The sequence below is a fragment of the Canis lupus genome, chromosome 8 (assembly GCF_011100685.1).
Source record: "Canis lupus familiaris isolate Mischka breed German Shepherd chromosome 8, alternate assembly UU_Cfam_GSD_1.0, whole genome shotgun sequence".
NCBI classification, from domain to species: domain Eukaryota; kingdom Metazoa; phylum Chordata; class Mammalia; order Carnivora; family Canidae; genus Canis; species Canis lupus.
The window spans coordinates 27,903,907-27,918,655 of NC_049229.1; the positions used below are offsets into that span (position 1 = coordinate 27,903,907).

Consider the following 14,749-nt stretch of genomic DNA (forward strand, 5'->3'; position numbering starts at 1 on the left):
TAAAGAAGAAACAATACCTATTCTACTAAAGCTGTTCCGCAAGATAGAAAGAGATGGAATACTTCCAAATTCGTTCTATGAGGCCAACATTACCTTAATTCCAAAACCAAAGATCCCATCAAAAAGGAAAATTATAGACCAATACCCCCGATGAACACAGATGCAAAAATTCTCAACAAGATACTAGCCAGTTGGATCCAACAGTACATTAAGAAGATTATTCACCATGACCAACACGGATTTATCCCTGGGATGCAAGCTGGTTCAACGCTCAAAGCAATCAACATGATAGATCATATCAACAAGAGAAAAAACAAGAACCATATGATCCTCTCAATAGATGCAGAGAAAGCATTTGACAAAATACAGCATCCATTCCAGATCAAAACTCTTCAGAGTGTAAGGATAGAGGGAACATTCCTCAACATCTTAAAAGCCATATACGAAAAGCTCACAGCAAATATCATTGTCAATGGGAAAACACTGGGAGCCTTTCCCCTAAGATCAGGAACACGACAGGGATGTCCACTCTCACCACTGCTATTCAACACAGCACTAGAAGTCCTAGCCTCAGCAATCAGGCAACAAAAAGAAATAAAAGGCATTCAAATTGGCAAAGAAGAAGTCAAACTCTCCCTCTTTGCAGATGACGTGATACTGTACATAGAAAACCCAAAAGACTCCACCCCAAGATTGCTAGAACTCATACAGCAATCTGGCAATGTGGCAGGATACAAAATCAATGCCAAGAAATCAGTGGCATTTCTATACACTAGCAATGAGACTGAAGAAAGAGAAATTAAGGAGTCAATCCCATTTACAGTTGCACCCAAAGGCATAAGATACCTAGGAATAAACCTAACCAAAGAGGTAAAGGATCTATACCCTAAAAACTCAGAACACTTCTGCAAGAAATTGAGGAAGACACAAAGAGATGAAAGAAATATTCCATGTTCATGGATTGGAAGAATTAATATTGTGAAAATGTCAATGCTACCCAGGACAATTTACACATTTAATGCAATCCCTATCAAAATACCATGGACTTTCTTCAGAGAGTTGGAACAAACCATCTTAAGATTTGTGTGGAATCAGAAAAGATCCTGAATAACCAGGGGAATATTGAAAAAGAAAACCATAGCTGGGGGCATCACAATGCCAGATTTCAGGTTGTATTACAAAGCTGTGGTCATCAAGACAGTGTGGTACTGGCACAAAAACAGACACATAGATCAATGGAACAGAATAGAGAACCCAGAAATTGGGCCCTCAACTCTATGGTCAACTAATATTCGACAAAGCAGGAAAGACCATCCACTGGAAAAAGGACAGTCTCTTCAATGAATGGTGCTGGGAAAATTAGACAGCCACATGCAGAAGAATGAAACTGGACCATTCTCTTACACCATACACAAAGATAAACTCAAAATGGATGAAAGATCTAAATGTGAGACAAGAATCCATCAAAGTCCTATAGGAGAACACAGGCAACACCCTTTTTGAACTTGGCCACAGAAACTTCTTGCAAGATATATCTATGAAGGCAAGGGAAACAAAAGTGAAAATGAATTATTGGGATTTCATCAAGATAAAAAGCTTCTGCACAGTCAACAAAACTAAAAGACAACCTACAGAATGGGAGAAGATATTTGCAAATGACGTATCAGATAAAGGACTAGTTTCCAAGATCTATAAAGAACTTATTAAACTCAACACCAAAGAAACAAACAATCCAGTCATGAAATGGGCAAAAGACATGAACAGTAATTTCACCAAAGAAGACATAGACATGGCCAACAAGTACATGAGAAAATGCTCTGCATCCCTTGCCATCAGGGAAATACAAATCAAAACTACAATGAGATACCACCTCACACCAGTGAGAATGGGGAAAACTAACAAGACAGGAAACAACAAATATTGGAGAGGATGTGGAGAAAGGGGAACCCTCTTGCACTGTTGGTGGGAATGTGAACTGGTACAGCCACTCTGGAAAACTGTGTGAAAAAAAAAAAAAAGAAAACTGTGTGGAGGTTCCTCAAAGTGTTAAAAATAGATCTGCCCTACAACCCAGCAATTGCATGGCTGGGGATTTACCCCAAAGATACAGATGCAGTGGAATGCTGGGACACCTGCACCTCAATGTTTATAGCAGCAATGTCCACAATAGCCAAACTGTGGAAGGAGCCTCGGTGTCCATCCAAAGATGAGTGGATAAAGAAGCTGTGGTCTATGTATACAATGGAATATTACTCAGCCATTAGAAATGACAAATACCCACCATTTGCTTCAACGAGGATGGAACTGGAGGGTATTATGCTGAATGAATTAAGTCAATTGGAGAAGGACAAACATTATATGGTCTCATTCATTTGGGGAATATAAAAAACAGTGAAAGGGAATAAAGGGGAAAGGAGAGAAAATGAGTGGGAAATATCAGTGAGGATGACAGAACATGAGAGACTCCTAACTCAGGGAAATGAACAAGGGGCAGTGGAAGGGGAGGTGGGGGGGGTGGGGTGACTGGGTGATGGGGACTGAGGGGGGCACTTGACGGGATGAGCACTGGATGTTATGCTATATGTTGGCAAACGAACTCCAATAAAAAATATACAAAATTAAAAATAAATAAATAAATAAATAAATAAATAAATAAATAAATACATACTTTGTGAATGAATGAAAAAGCAAGCGCATAATATGTGTAGCCTCAGGCTTGGTGTATTGCTAGGAAGGCTTGAATTTGAACCTTTTTTCTGTCACTTCATAACTGTATGACCTTGGACAAATTTTTAGCCTCTGAGACTTGGCTTCCTCATCTAAAAAATGAAGATCAAAATACCTACTTTCTGTGGCTGTTTGAAGATGAAATGATATAATGCGAAGTACCTCATTTGGTAGTGCTCAAACCTGGCTGCACATCAGAATAGTCTACGGTTAGATTTAGCAATACACACACACCTGGACCTGACTGTTGGGGACTCTGACTGAGCAAGTCTACAGTGGGTTCCAAGCATCTGTGGTTTTAGAAAGCTTATAGGTGGGGGCACCTGGGTGGCTCAGTCAGTTAAGCGTCCAACTCTTGGTTTTGACTCAGGTCATGATCGCTGGGTTGTGAAATGGAGTCCCATATAGGGCTCTGCTCTCAGTGTGGAGTCTGCTTGCGATTCTCTCCCTTCCTCTCCCTCTGTCTCTGTCCCCCCACCCTGCTCCCTGCTTGTGCAACTCTCTATCTCTCAAAAAAAAAAAAAATCAAGCAAGAAAGCTTACAGATGATCATAAAACTCAAGCAGAGTTGAGCATGATTGGTTTGATTTATATAAGCAACAAGATGGGGTAGGTGGCTTTTTTATTCACCTCTTTCTCTGCTGACACTATCCTGTCTTCTTTCCCATCCTTTCTCCTTTTTTTCTTTGTTATTAGGTGTGGGTGTAAGTGAACTCAACCAGGAGATGGTTAGGGAAACAGAGACATGAAAAACAGGTAAAGGATGATAGTGTTTATGTTGGACATCGATCCTAGCAAATGGCTAGATGAAAGGCACAAGATTGAGGTCTTGGTGCTAATTAGTCAGCTTTAAATGCCTGGAACAACAAATGTGAAGGTGTGAAAGATGGGACTGCCAGTACTTCATTTGCATGAGATAACTCTTCCATGTACTTTTCCAGTTTATCTATATTTTAAAATGACTTCCTGCTGGACAGCTTTAGACATTCTCAAATAAAGTGCAACCTTTCTAAAATAAAGGTTGTAGAATGATTTAAGTTGCTTGTGCAATAAAAATTTATTAAGTGCCTACTGGGCTAAACACCATGGAGATATGATTGATTTCATTCAGGAAATATTTATTGAGCACTGCTCTAGGTGTTAGGATATACAACTAGATAAAAATCCCTTCTTTCTTTGAGCTCACATTCTAATGAGGAGAGAGAAGCGGTAAAAAGTAAACATAGTAAGTAAATCATAAAATGTTAGAATGTGATAAAATGCTATTTTAAGGTATTTTATATAAAACAGTTAAGGAGATGCATTGAGCAAGTCCTTGAAGAAGATGAGGGAGTTTTACTATGTGGGTATCTGGGACAAGAACATTCCAGGAAGAGGAACCAGCCAGTGCAAAAGCCCTGAGGCACACAGGGTATATCTGAAGAACACCAAAGAGGCCAGGGCAGTCTCAGTGAAGTGACAGGGGTTGATCAATGGGAGATGGGGTTGAAGGGAAAAAATGGCCAGATTATGTCAGGTCTTGTAGGACTTTGCAGGACTTTGTTACACTGAGTGAGACAGAGAGACCCTGGGGGGTCAGGATGGGGGAGGAGAGGGCTTATGTTATAACAGGATCACTTTGGTTGCAGCATTGAGAATAGACTGTAGGAGAGTCAAGGCACAAAGGAGGAAACAAATGAGGAAGCTTCTGTAAGAATCCAGGGGAGACTCTTGGCACTTTGAACTAAAATGGCAGCAGTAGAAATGGTGAGAAATGGATATATTTTAGAGGAAAGATTTGGCAGGGTTTCCTGACAGGTTGAATTGGGTGTAAGAGAAAGAATGGAATTACTGACTCAAAGTCTTTATAAAATTTTGTTCTTTGAGTTTTTTGTTTTGTTTTGTCTTTTGTTTGTTTTTGCCTGAGCAACTAAAAAACTAGAGTTGCTTCCAAGATGGGAAGACTGTGAGTGAAGCCAGTTTGGGGAGGAATACTGGAGTTTGCTTTGAGTCCGCCAAGTGGAGATGTCTAGGAGGCCTTGGACGTGGAGTTAGGAAGAGTATCTGGGATGGAGGGGTACATGTGGGGAGCCATCAGTGTATAGGTAGTGTTTATTTTTTTTTAAAGATTTTATTTATTTATTCATGAGAGACACACAGAGAGAGGACAGGAACATAGACATAGGAAGAGGGAGAAGCAGGCTCTTTGTAGCGAGCCCAATGTGGGACTTGATCCCAGGACCGGGATCACACCCTGAGCTGAAGGCAGACACTCAACCACTGAGCCACCCAGGCATCCCTATAGATGGTGTTAATGCCAGGAATGGCTTGGGGACACTGGTGAGTGTAGACAGAGAATGGACAAAATGCATGGACTGAGCTCTGGGGCTCCTTAAGAGTTCTGGGAGACACTGAGGAGCCAGTAAAGGATAATGATGAAGAAGGGCCTGGTGAGGTGAGAGGACACTGGGCCAGGTGCTGCTTGTGGTTCAGGGTAGAGGACTGAGAAGTGCCCCTTGGGTTTCATGAGGGGGGGGACATGAATTACCGGGACAGAGTTGGTCTGCCATGCAGAGCAGGTTAAATCCAGCTTGGAGACAGAATAGAAGAATGGCAGTGAGCTGAGTAGAATTAATGCCCTGAGAAGATTTTTGTTGTTTTTTTCTTTTTTAATGGGAATGATCATAGCACTTTCGTGCGATGATGAAAAGAATAAGGAAAGGAAGGATTCCTGATGCCAAGGAAAGAGCAGGGAGTTGCTGGGGGAATGTCCTTGAGTGGGTGGGAAGGGATGGATCTAGAGCACAGGTGGGAGGTGTGTGCCTGGATGGGCCATCTCTGTATTAGGTGGGAAGGCAGCACACATGCAGACCGATGCCAGTGGGGGATAGTGGCTGAATCTGTGGATCTGTGGATTCTTTTTTTTTTTTTTTCTGATGGCTTCAATTTTCTTAGTGAAATAGAGAGAACGGTCATCATCTGAAATTGAGGATGGCAGAGAAGGTATTGGAGGCCAGGGAGAATGGCTATTATACAGTAGTCTGAGAGAATGGGAACAAACATGGTTGCCTGGCAGCAGCAACAGCTCACAGATGTTCATCACCTGTGAACTTGAAGGGGGATCAGGGAGTGTGGCTGAGCTTTTTCCCTAGCCACATTTAGCCATTCAGGTACAGACACAGTTTGCTGGATTTAACTAGGGCTGAGATTTTGCCAAGTGATGAAGCTAGAAGGAGCAAAGGAACATTACGATAATTGACCAGATAATTTAAGCAGGTGAAACAGGGAAGAGGACAAGGGATGGCAAGAGGTAGTGGGATCCATGGTCCCAGTGACTGAAGGCTTGTTGTAGTTGGGGCATCCAGTGGAGTGAATAGGAGGGTTAGAAAGTGAGTAGTCAGAGACTGGGATGGATGAAAATGAGCATGTGGATGGTGGGGTGGTTGTTCACCACCACCCATGGCTGGACTACCTTTTTAATTCCTCCTTGCAGTTAGATATGACTAGTAATTACTTTTGGCAAATGGAATGGAGGTGGAAGTGATGTGCCCATTTCTAGATCTGGCCCACAACCTCCCCTAGCCCCCACCGTGCAATCCCAAACCCTCCCTCAATTCTGACAGCCAGTTGGATGCTAAGAATGCAGCCAAGATGAGGCTGCACCTCAAGTTGGGAGTTGGCACCGTTGGAACCACCCTGGGTCTCCAAACTGTCATGTGGAAGGCTCTCCATCCAACTGCTACGGGGTGGCATACCATGAGCCATAAATAAACTTAAAGTGTGCTTATTCATTTGATTTTATGGTTTACAAAGTATTGATCCTACCTTGACTAAGTCAGAGATGTTGAAATTATTGGTTTGGGAGATAGATCCTTGGGAAGGGTGGGCCCAGGCAAGAGGTCAAGTGAGATGACTGGGGAAGGGGAGTTCAAGTGACTAAGAGGAGAGACGGTTGGATGCTCTATCTCTGTGTGTTGAAATCACCAAGAATAGGGAGAGAAGTAGTACAAAAGGGAGGGACAGTGAGCCGGGAGCTGAAGTAATCACACAGAGGGCCTGAGGAGTCCAGGAGAGGGCCATGCAATGAAGTGAGGTAGTGAGGGCTGTAAGGTGATGGCATAAGAGAAAACGCTGGGGAGCTCCAGCAAGGAAGGAGGGAAGTGGTGTAGAGGCAGGATTTGGGGGGTCAGGGAGGACACCCATCTCACCGCCAGGGCTGGGAAGGATGAGGGGTGAACATGGCTGCTGCATGAGGGTGCTACAGGGGAGGAGTGCCCTCAGGAGGTCCTAAGTGAAAGCAGCATTCAGGATTGACTTTGCTAGAGAAGGACTGTGGGGCCAGAGGGCACACTGGAGGGCTCTGCTATTGGAAGGTGGAGCCAGAATGAGATGTGCAGAGCCTTCTGGGGAATAGAAAATTGGAGACATGGGACCACCCAGGAGCCTGGCTTCTGTGGCCACAGATTCAGTCAGGGATAAGAAACCTGATGTGAGTAGTCCTAGGGGACCCAAGGCAGATAGTGGTGGCAAAGGGGCTAGAGAGCAGGGAGCAGTTTGGGCTTCCTGGGACTCCCATCTCAACCCATGTCATTGGATGCCCAGAGATCTGGAGACACATGAAGTTAGTCCTACTGGAACACCCTCTCCAAGCCCACAGGCTCCTCCTCCAACCCTGAGGACGGAAGGAAGAAGGCCGAGGGGGAGTTAAGTCTCATGGATGGGATGAAGACGTGATCTCTCTCTCAGGATGCTCCTATTTATAGAGACAGAACATAGGTGCTCACATCACCATGCTTCAGTGGTCAAATCAGGGCAAATGTCATTTAACATTGTGCACGCTGTAGAAAACAGAGTCAATACGCTGTCCACTTCTTGTGTGTGACTGGGCAACTGCACAAGCCCTGCCCACCAGGTGAAATGTAGTTAATTCCCTAAGCCTTGATGCCTTGCTTCTCACGAGGTGGCCTATTAGCCAGCAGCCTGGGCCTTACCTGGACATCTGTTAGAAATGCAGGATTCCAGCCCGCCCAGACCTACTGAATCAGTATCTGCATTTGAACCAGATCCCCTATGATTCTCAGGCACATTCGAGTCTGGAAGTGCTGTGAATGCATTCCTTGTTATTAGGAACAAAGCAGGTGCTTCCATGAAGAAAAAGGCAAGTGTAAGAAGAAGCCTCAGGAAAGATTATATGTTACTCATCAACCTTAAAATCCCAAGTTCAATGCATCTTTTCCCCAGCCCTGGCTGTGTATTGGATTCATGTGAACTTCATTAAAAAATAAAACAAACAAAGTTCTAACTTGCATGGCTGGAAAAACATCTCATTGTTTCTTTAGGGAGAAATAGATCAGCACAGACAAAGTTGATTATACAGAATAAGGAAAAAAACAACTCTGAACTTTTAACCTGCATGAGTAGTCATGAGAGTCTTAGAATCATAGAATTTCAGAACATAGAGCTGTAGCTCTCCATGTTGGCTGTATATTAACATCACCTTGGAAGCTTTCAAAAAAAAAAAAATATCCATCTTGAGCCCTAACCTCAGGTATACTGATTTGGGTGTTCTGGAGTTTTCAAGAGTTCTGAGCGATCCTAATGCAACAAGAGTTGAGCCTCATGGTAGAAATAAAATTACATATGTAATTTTCAGTGATCTAGTAGCCAAATTAAAAACATAGAAACATGTGTACTTAATTTTAGTAATATATCCTACTTATCTCAATATATTCAAAATATTTCAACATGTAAACAAGGTGAGAAAACAAATGAGATATTTTTATATTATTTTTTTTCTTAGTAAAGCTTCAAAATCTGTTGTGTATGGAACACCTGGGTGGTTCAGTGGTTGAGTGTCTGCCTTCAGCTCAGGGCATGATCCTGGGATCTGGGATCCAGTCCCACATCCGCCTCCCTGCATGGAGCCTGCTTCTCCCTCTGCCTGTGTCTCTGCCTCTCTTTCTCTATGTCTCTCATGAATAAATAAATACATCTTTAAAAAATTCTGTTGTGTATTTTACACATATAGCATATCTCAATTCATGTTAGGCACATTTCAAAAGCTCAATGGATACCTGTGACTACTGGCTATTGTGTTGGACAAGACAGCTTCAAGGAGTAACAGTCTTGTCAGACTGAGAAAGATAGATTTCCACTTCTGGAAAACAAAATGACTGTCCATGTCAAGTAGAAGAGATGGTTTAGGAGACAATGAGGTGTAATTCCATGTTATTTCCTGTTTGCAAACAATCTCTTAAAGATTATTTTGGAAGTCCAATGAAGAGTTACGATTCAGAAAGTTTGTAGAATTTCTTTGAAAAAGGGAACTATTGTCTGAGATTGCACATCCTCCTATGATGCTGTAGAGGGGCACATGAATACTGTGCTGAGTCTCTCAGCACCCTATGATATGGGGAAGTATTGGATTTCTTCCAGTTTTGATCTAGGAAAAGATAAGGCAATCATTGGCTACATTCACCTTTTTTCTCTCCTGGAATTAATCAGTATGATGTATAAGCATCTTTTGGGATTTGGGCGTCTGCATAGCTGAGTCAGTGCTAGAATCTGGGATGTGAAAGGATAAAATCCTACGGCTTGGCCTTCCTGGCCCAATCCTCCTTCTCCTTAGAAAACAAGCATCACTCGCAGATCTCCCAAACCAGTTGTTGAGTATAACAGAGATCTTCCCAGTATTAACATTAGATTGGGATTCTTAGGATCTGATTTTTATTATAAGGTTTTTCTCCCCCTAAGGAAATTAGAGAAATCACTTAGTCAATGGCTTGTGTTAAACTGTAACCAGGTCATGTAGCTCTTCTGAGCCTGAGGCAAATAAGCAAAAAAATCTTAGTGCCATGTGCTGAGAACTAGGTTAAACACATTTCCCAGGACACGTTGCAGAATAGTTTACTACTGCTGACAGTAGTGGAGGTGAAGTACAGAGGCACCCAGGAGGGATGGTTTCTCTCCCAACTCCCATCTGTCCAAGTGCCTATGCTCAGGTTAAGGCTCTTTGTCATTTTTCACCAAAATATCTTTGCTTGCTCTAAAGCTATTCCTTCCCAAAGCTGACTATGATTTAACCAAAGGAAACACAGAGATGGACAAAATTTATCTTTGGTGTCTCTAGTTGCTCCATTTTGTGCCTCTCCCTCGCCTTTGCCAGCAATACCTTCTTCCATTTGAAGGCCTTAGAATGTATCTCTGCTGTCCAAATACTTCTCAGCGAAGAGTCACGAACTCCTTCACGCATGGAGTAACCTGTTTACATCAAGGTACAAATGACACATAGCGTTCTCTCTCTCCCCATGCTCTTGTGACAAAGCAATAAAGCACTACCAGAAGAATATTAGGCATTGGCTAGGCGGCAAGGGATTTTTAAAAGGTAGGTAGAAAATTAGAACTAATAGACCCCTGAAACAGCACGATATAGGCAGTAGAGTCTCTCCAGACTAAGCAAAGGATAATAATATTGGAGAACCCTCAAAGGGGTTATTATGAACCTGCAATAATGATAGTCGGCCACCAGGGGGCACTTTGGTGCCTTGGTTGTGTGGTAAAACAGGCGTTTAACATTGAGAATAAGGTAATTTTTACTTCTTTAAAAGTGTAGAATTTAAATAGTATTACCAAAATTAGGCTTAAAGATGATTCATCTGAGTACGTTATTAAACAAATCAAAGCCTAAGAAAAAACATGCTACCTGTTCTCACCACTCTTACACTGCTTTCACCATTCAGGGTAACTCTGTTCATACCTCACCGGATGTCATGATTACATTCCTTCTGACTCACACGTTTCCTATTTGGGAACCCTACCCTTTTATTAGGACAGGGGAGAACAGCTAAGGAGGGTTTTCACAGCTTCAGTAGCCAACTGTATTCTGTAACTTTCTCTTTCCCTTTTCTACTGCTATTTGGAATGGAAGGAACAGTTCTCTGTATTAAAATGTGGGGATTATTTTGTATATTTGAGCATGGAGACTAGTTTCATGATATACTTCTTTTGATAAAATAATCTTGGCTGATATTTTCAAAATGTTATAAAGGATTCTGGGGTCAAATTACTCTGAAGTCACCCATTAAAAAAAAGTCTGACACTGACAAAATATGTGTGATTTTATGTCTGAAACCCTGCAGTTGTCCCCTTTGCTTAAAGAGGAATATAAATGCTATCTAATGTGAATGAGTATAGGATACACATAGTAGATTAGCTTGAATTACTGCTGAAAGGTAGAGTGAAGACATAAAGAAGTCTGAGCGTTTGACTCAGGAGTTGGTACTTAATGTGTAGCTGTAGGGAACCGTTGAAGGTTTTTGAGTTACGGGGATGATATTCTTGAAATGGTGCTTTAGCTGCCTTTTGGGAAAATGGAAAGGAGGAGAGGGGCCCCAAAGTTTGGTGGAAGTGAAACCTGTGGGAGCAAGCATCCACAGATCAAATGTGGAGACTAAGGAGGAAAGAGGAGTTCAAGATGATTCAGGTTTGAGCATAAGAGGAAGGTAGTGACCTGAAAGAACAGGGAGGCCAACAATGTTGGGAGAAAATATAATAAACTTGATCTTGAACATGTAGAGTTTGAGGATCAAACAAAAAAATGTATCGAAGCACTTTCTTTTTCTTTTTTTTTTTTTTAAGATTTTATTTATTCAGTTGAGAAAGAGAGAGAGTATGAGCCAGGCAAGAGGGAGAGGGAGAACCAGGCTCCCCGCTGGTTCTCCCAGTGTGGGGCTCGATCCCAGGACCCTGAGATCACGACCTGAGCTCAAGGCTGACACCTATCCAACTCAGCTACCCAGGTGCCCTTGAAGCACTTTCAAGAGTATACAGCACTACTCTTATATGATAGAATAATAACAATGGTATCATTTATTAAACACGGAGCAAGTATTTTACATGTGCTCTTTCAGATACAGACTGAGCCTTCATTGTCATGAAGATGATCTTTAACTCCACGTCCTGGGCTTATTTATCCGTAGGGAAGAATGGGCAGCAGAACTGAGAAAGCAGCAGAGGACACATAGGACATGATGCAGCAGGAAGTCACTCCAGGTAGCACAGCAGCTTGGAGATGTTGACTTGGATTCTTTGTTGGACAAGAGCATGGCCTTTCGAATAGAATTGGCTGAACACAAACTCAGATGCCATAGCTTACCTAGCTGGGTTAGTTTGGGCCACTTAACCTGTGCGTGCTTCCATTCCCCCATCTTAAAAATGGGACTGTCAAAAGTACCTGCTTTGTAGGGATGTTGTAAGGCTTAAGGGAGATCATACTTGAAAGTATGCAGAACAATGCCTGGAATACAATAGTAATTCAAAAACTACTAATGCTGCCAAATACTACAGAGGACTCCTTGCCGATGGGGGGAAAATAAAAACCATTAATTGCATTTCGTAAAGGGAGGTTAAAAATGACATTTGGGGGAATGGTTTTCAGGAGGAGTGGGAGAGTGCAAAGTTTGTCCTCGGAACATTAAATTTCAATTACAGCAGAGTAGTAGCAATTTCTTTCAAAATGGCTTGCTGATGGTATTTGTTATATATTGGAGGAATTGTTTTCAATCTTTCTCATGCACATGAACAAAGTCTGATATAGTAATGATATGCAAAAGAGTAGACATTTAATATTTATAATGCAAAGTGGCATGTTTACTTTTTCTCAGAAGGAAATTGTAAAAAGGAAATAATCTAATTCCCATGTCTATCCTGAGTAGTGTATTATCACACCTAGGAATTTCGTTGGTGAACATTTAAAAATATTTTCTCAATGCACAGCTCCTAAACACAGTGTATCCTGCTTTAATATTCTCTACTATAGCACTTTCCCTAGAACTCATACGCGAGCTAGATCAGTGATTCAATTACATTTTCTTGCAGATGCTTTTTTAAGGATTCTCTTGAGTCTTTAAAACAAGTTGGCTGAATATTAGTATCAAAATTTGGTTTCTTGGGGATGATAGTTTTCTACATTTATTTCATTTAGAAAATGTAAAATTAGAAAAGTAATACAATCACATTTTTAAAATACTAAAAAGTGATTACATGACCATTTAATAAGTCACTCTAAGCAAATTGGAATATTTCTTTCAGACTTTTAAAAATGCATTTCTTTTACAAAGTTGTAAATATCCCATACATACAAGGTTGGACCACTCTTAAGTATAAAGTTAATAATTTTTAGTTGCCTACATAGTCTCACCAACCATCACTTTAATTATTGGATAACAATTTATCAATCACATAATTTGCCTTTTTAATTCCCTTCTAGCTGGACATGAGTTTGTTTCCATTTTTTACTATTAAAAATAATAGTATTCGACATACTTAAGGATGTAACTTCTTAATATTTATTTTTTTCCTTTTTCGTAGAAGTTACACTGAGAATCAAAGGGAATGTGCCTTTACATAACATTTTATATACTGCCAGATTATTCCCCAAAGGAAACACTAATACATGTGTGTGCATGTGTACATGCGTGTGCGTGTGTAGTTTTTTTGATAGAAATTGATGCCTTAGTTTAGTGTATAATTCTCTGATTCCTTGTGAGTTTGAATCCTTTCCTAATTGTGACCCTCTAAAGTTATTTGCTTGTTGAAGAGCTCTTTTCTGTGGGCCTCATTTACAGGGAAGCAATTCTTTTGCTTAAAATTGATTTAAGGTGAATGGCTACAATCAAGTTAGATAATTTATTGCTTTCTGATACTCTCCACACTCAACAACCAAAATATAGATTTCCATCTGGAACTGTGCTTTTGAAATGGAACCACTATATTAATGAGCTTTAACAGGGCTAAATAATGTGTGTACTAAAACAGGATAAATCACCTGAAATACTTTCCTCAGAAAAAAAGGTTCAGAGGTCCTTACAGAGAGAGAGATCTTTAAGAAGCAAAGCTTGATACAATATATGAGTAGTGTGAAGAGCTTATGGAAGACAGTGTGACAAGTTGGAAGCACTTATTAAAAGTATTAGGCTTGAGGGGCACCTGGGTGGCTCAGTCATTTAAGTGTCTGCCTTCTGCTTGGGTCATGATCCCAGGGTCCTGGGATCGAGCCCTGCATCAGGCTCTCTACTCAGTGGGGAGTCTGCTTCTCCCTCTCCCTCTGCTAGTACTCTCTCTTGGTCTCTCTCACTATCTCTCTCTCTCTCTCTCTCTCTCTCTCTCTCACACACACACACACACACACACACACACACACAGTAATTAGGTTTGATAGACTGATAAGTGTATTACCAATTCTAGCAAAAAAGTGGTAGAAAGGAGAAGGAAGAAAATGTATTGTTGAATTGAGGGGATAGCTCATTGAGTTCCAAGTCAGGGATACAGGTGGGCCTCAGGTAGAGAATCAGGGGCTGGAACTCTCCAGGAGTTCCTCCTTTTTTGTCCACCTCTTGTCTTAGCTTCTGTCTTAATGTCACATTTGTTCTTCTTTTTCTTGGGGTCTTTCAGTCTTGGATCCAAAATTAATTGGCCAGAGCTAATGGGGAGCCCAACCCACATACCGGTCCACTACTACAGTGTGGGCAGGGACTTCACAGAGCATAGAGACATGATGTGTCCTACTGCAGCCATTGGGGTGGTGAGCAAGTGGGTAGAAGCAGTTCCCAGAAAATAGGAGCCAGGCAAAAGATTAAATAACATGCATGCTATACCTGCTGCCCTATTTTTCTTTTCTGCCAGCTAACTACAACTTTAATTTTGTAAGAGCTCTTAGTACCAATCAGCTCCAATCAGCTAGATAATGGTACTTCAGGCAACATAGTGTGTACTTATGATATGTAATCTTTTTGTGTATTTCTGCTCATATGCAAACAATGTATGGCAAATGCCTAAGTGTTTATCTTGTGTGTGTATAGATACAAGGATAGAGATATTTTGTCAATTGTGTCTGTGAGAAATTCTAGGGAGAAAAACCTAATTTTCTTTGATCAAAGAACTTCTAGAAGTACTGAGCTATACAAAGATACACAATTTCTGTATTGCATGACTTCTCAGGGTCTTTAGCACATTATAGACCTTTAAATTGAGGAAGCTAACCATC

The 14,749-nt window shown here is 41.3% G+C and overlaps 1 long non-coding RNA gene across 1 annotated transcript in view; it reads right to left on the minus strand.

Moving 5' to 3' along the window:
* Positions 1-6,633, minus strand: part of LOC111097216 — a 30,878-nt gene extending 24,245 nt beyond the window's left edge. The window contains exon 1 of the long non-coding RNA XR_005362860.1: positions 6,532-6,633. This is a non-coding gene — a long non-coding RNA (uncharacterized LOC111097216). The remainder of the gene's footprint in view (positions 1-6,531) is intronic.
* Positions 6,634-14,749: the final 8,116 nt, after the last annotated feature.